Raw genomic sequence first — 4,545 nt, forward strand, 5'->3', positions numbered from 1 at the left:
GCGGGGGTTGGGTGTATTCACACAGGTTTGCGCGCCCGTTCTGTACAGGCGCGGCGGGGGAGAGGGGAGGGGAGGGGGAGGGAGGGAGGCCAGCTCCCCTCCCCTCACACAGGAGCTGGCAACGAGCGCGGGACCTTCCAGCAGCCACAAGGAACGCTCGCCGTTCTGTTCCCTCCCCCGCGACCCTTCCCGAGGCACCGCCTCCAGCCAGGCGGCTGATTGGCCAGAAGACGCGTGGGGAAAGAGGAAAAAAGAGAGCGGGGTGGGGGAGGGGCGTTCTTTAACGGCCGCGCGCGCTAGCCCGGCGGAACGTTGCCGCTGGTCCTCGCGCTCGCTGCGCCCCCTTTAGGCTTGCAAGCCAGCCTCTGCAGCCGAAAGGGTAGGCACGCCCAGCAAAGAATGGGTGAGACTGCTGGAGCCGCTGGCCAAGAATGTTTCTGTCTGTGCATCCCCTGCAGCTATTAATTTTTTGCGGCAACGAGCAAAAAGAGGGATTTGACGAAAACCAGGGAGCCTAGAGGTACAAATTAACACCCCCCCTTCTCTCTTTGTGTGGTGCTTCTCAGCGTGCAAGGGCTAGCAGCGCTGCAAAGTTATTGAGCTTTGTTTTATTTGATAGACCAGCAAATGTTTAAGCTAGGTTTGCTCCCAACTTTTTTTTTTTATACCTTGGAAAGATACCTATTGCGTTGGATTCACCAGGGGCACACAGTAAACTGTCACGTCAAATGTAAGAGGTTTTTGTATTATTAGGGGATGTAGGAAGCTTTGGCAAAGAAATGAGAGGCATTTAAATTAAGCCAGTTCTTTTTCCACGCTCCCCTGTTTTCTTGCATAGTAAAAAGGAAAGTCTCCCACGCTGCCTCACAAACTGGTGCATATCTACCAGCTCCACACCTCCTTGCTACATAGTATCCGACAGGTGCAATCTATCTGTAGCCCCTTCCTCTCGCTAATGTGTAACAGGTTAATTGATATCTAATAGCCACGTGTGCACGTTTTTCCCTATGCAGTAACTAATAGGTGATTATAACACCCCCAGTCAGTATCATGATAGCCAGTGCCCTGCACATTCTTTCCTTCTTCCACTTATTATCTAATAAATGCATTATATATCCCAGCTTTTCTCCAGGCTTTCTCTGTTTCCATTATTGAATTAGTGTATAGTATGTCTCTGCCCCTACAAATGAACTCTTTCCACTCCAGTATCTAACATCTCTGTGATACCGATATCCCACTGTGTTCCATATCCACTAACTGGAGATCGACGTTATCCCAGTGCTTTGTAACCTCTCCCTAGTAACCGAAAGATATAAGCTATATCTCAGCCCCAACCTTATTAACAACCAGATGCATGATACACTGTGTCCCAGTACATTTTCCCTCTCTGGTATGAAACAGGTGAATAATTATAAAACTCAGGGCTCTGCTTTTATACTCATCCCTCCCTTAGGTCTGTTTTCATTACAGTACAAGCTGAGCCAAGCCTGTTTTAAACTGTAGAGAACTGATCTCAGGGGTACAACTGTGTTTATAATTTCTGTTGAGCTATCAACAATTCACTGTAGTGGGGAGAAACTGTGTTTTAAAACTAGTTGTTTGGACGGAGGGGTGGAGCTCTAATTTTCCCTAAGTGGGAATGCATAATACACTTAATTGGGTTTTTAATTACTACAAAGCAGTATTATGACTGTAGATCTGCCTGACAAGTCTGGAAGTTTAGTTTCAGATTTTAAGGTCAGTTTGAAATCAGTGGGTGTCATTTGCTATAGGGCAACTTCCCCCTGACATAGGTATATGTGCTCCACTTTTTAGCTCCCCTCCTGGACTTTGGAGGATATAATATGATATATAATGTTTTATGTGCTGATGCAACTTTGCCACACACCCCAATTCTTTTTTTTTTTCTTGAAATGACATCCCTGCATGTAGGAAGAAAGGCTCAGGTACTCTCTATTTGAGTTATAGTGAAGTTGAAAGTGGTTATCATTACTGAAGAAGTAGCGGTTGTTAAAATAATTGTCGGGCAGTTTAGGCCCCAAATTAAGGCTTTATAAAAGACGAGTTATAGAAAATCTAGCATTAATATGTTTGTTTCCATAATTTTGTTTTCACTGAAGCCATGTTTTTCCTTGGAATTAAACATTCATTTATAGTAGTCTCAAACCCACAGGATTGTGCTGGTGTCTAAAAACAGGAAAATTAAACTAAACTAGTCAATTTTCATCCTCCAAGCATATGAAGTTAAGTGAAATTAAAAAAATAAATACACCATCTAAATAACAGTAAATCAGTTTTAAAACATTTTAAAATTAATATTTCAGGGTGCTTTTAGTAACAAATAAAGGTATCTGCTTTTTTTAAAAAAATCTCTTCAACTTGATAATGTCTCTTTAAAATTATTCCCCCCTTTATTTTCAGTAGGGAGGCTGTGTGTGTTTGATTACTTTCTTTTGACCTGGTAAAGTGCCTTTGGTCTCCTGAAGGGCAAAAATGGTGTTTTCTTCAATCATATTAGTTTAACACAATTGAACAGCCCTCTTACCTGGTTTGCTAAGACGCAGAATAACATGTTTGGATACCAGCTAGTGGGGCTGAGCGGAACTTAGGCTGCAACACAACCAGCCTGACTTCAAAGAAGCTAGCCTTCATCTTAGCAAGTGTTTAGAAGGCTTTTAAATTGTATTAAGCTAAGACAATTGAAGACAATACCATTTTGGCCATATCTCTAAAATGCAGCTCTGTTGTTTTGGAGAATTGGTTTTGGGGTTTTTTAAGTGTTGCAATGTGAGGTGCCTGCCTGGATGTTGGTAATATTGCTTTTGCTGTTTCCATGCTGCCGTTCTACACTTGCTCTCCGCTCTCCCTAATGTACATTATGAGTGAGGAGCAAACTGCTGAACCAGTGGCAGGAAAGGCAGTAGATCAGCTCTCCCATATGACCAAGACTATTGGAGATTTATGAAGGCAAACCAGTAGTGGGGGGAAGCGTAGAAGAGAAGGAGATGGAGCCAATGGTATAAAAAGACAGGCAGATAATGGAGAAAAGAAGATAAATATGGGGCAGATCCTGTAATTTAAAAATGACTAAAATGCAAACATGATACCAATTGTACTGTAAGCTATATAGTTTTGTATCAGCATTGTAGAATATTGTATCATTTTATTTACATACGTGATGAGAGCATAGAGAAACATTGGGAATAGAGGGCAGAGAAAAGGTGGGGGAAGGAATAAAAAACTCACCTACCGAAGAGATACCAGCTACCTAAGGGCAGCTGTTTAGCTAAAACAGAAGGATCATACAACCACTCTATGGAGAAACCTAACTAAAGATCAACAACACAGTTCTTGGTTTGGTAGAAAAGAGAAGGGGGAAACAAATTGCCATGCAACCAATTGATAACTTGCATCTTTATGTTACTCATATGGCTTGGGTGTATTTGTTGTAACTGTACTTCTGACATTAACAAAAATTTTATAATTTTGTCACAAATAGTTAATTTGTCATGACTCATACAATTGTACTGAATACTGCTACAGTTGTAACTTTTGTCAGCCAGTCAGATTCCTGTGGAGAGAGTATCCCAAAAGATTATATTTATTATTATTTATTATAATTATATTTATTATATTTATTTTCAACAAATGTATCCCATCTTACTTTCCTAAAACTATCCCATTCACTGATGGATAATACTGAATTGCAAGGTTGCAAATCACACCAAATTCTAGTTTTCCAACCAGGAAATCACTATGATTTTGTTGCTTATGTTAGTCCTGTAATTAAACTTAGTCGTTGCCTTTCATATATTCTTCTAGAAAAGGCATTTCTGACTAATTTTATGCCAGCATATAGTATTTTTCACCAAGATGTTTTCTTTGATGTTTTACTGTACTCAGAAAATATAGCTGGTAAAGAAAAAAAACAGCAATAGCTTTGAAAAATAAGAGGAAAGACATTTCTACATTGACAGGTAATACCATAGAACAAAGAAGTGGCACCAGCGTAGGTGTTAATATTCAAACTCTCAAGAACACTATTTATCCTCTTGTACTTGAACATCATATCTTGCTCTATGATCTCCATCCAGGCCTTCCTTGCTCCATCTTGAACAAGCTGCTAAACCATAGAGTAATTCAAGTTTCTGATGTATACACAGAAGGGTTCTCTACAACACTTGTCTGTACAATGGTGACAATAAGAATTCCCAGCTTCCTGAGTGCTGGAGCTTATTCCTAGACTTGGATTTTGCTTTAATCTAAAATTACAGTGCAAATTTATCACTAGGAAAAACAATTGCATTAACTTAACTATATGGTTGTCCCAAAAGGTTTTATACTACTTTGAATACTCTTCCTTTCTTCCCAAGAGACAAAGCTTTAGAAAACAACAGATATGTGATTGAAAAATAACTTGTTTTACAAACAGGATGATTTTGGAACCCACTAAATCAGTCTGAGTATAGTAAACTATTGGAGGGTCTGAAATCTTCCTAAACAAGGGTGTAGTCCCAAGCGTCACTAGCCAGCTGCTCTGCTTTA

Source organism: Lepidochelys kempii, chromosome 10 (genome assembly GCF_965140265.1).
Source record: "Lepidochelys kempii isolate rLepKem1 chromosome 10, rLepKem1.hap2, whole genome shotgun sequence".
NCBI lineage: Eukaryota > Metazoa > Chordata > Testudines > Cheloniidae > Lepidochelys > Lepidochelys kempii.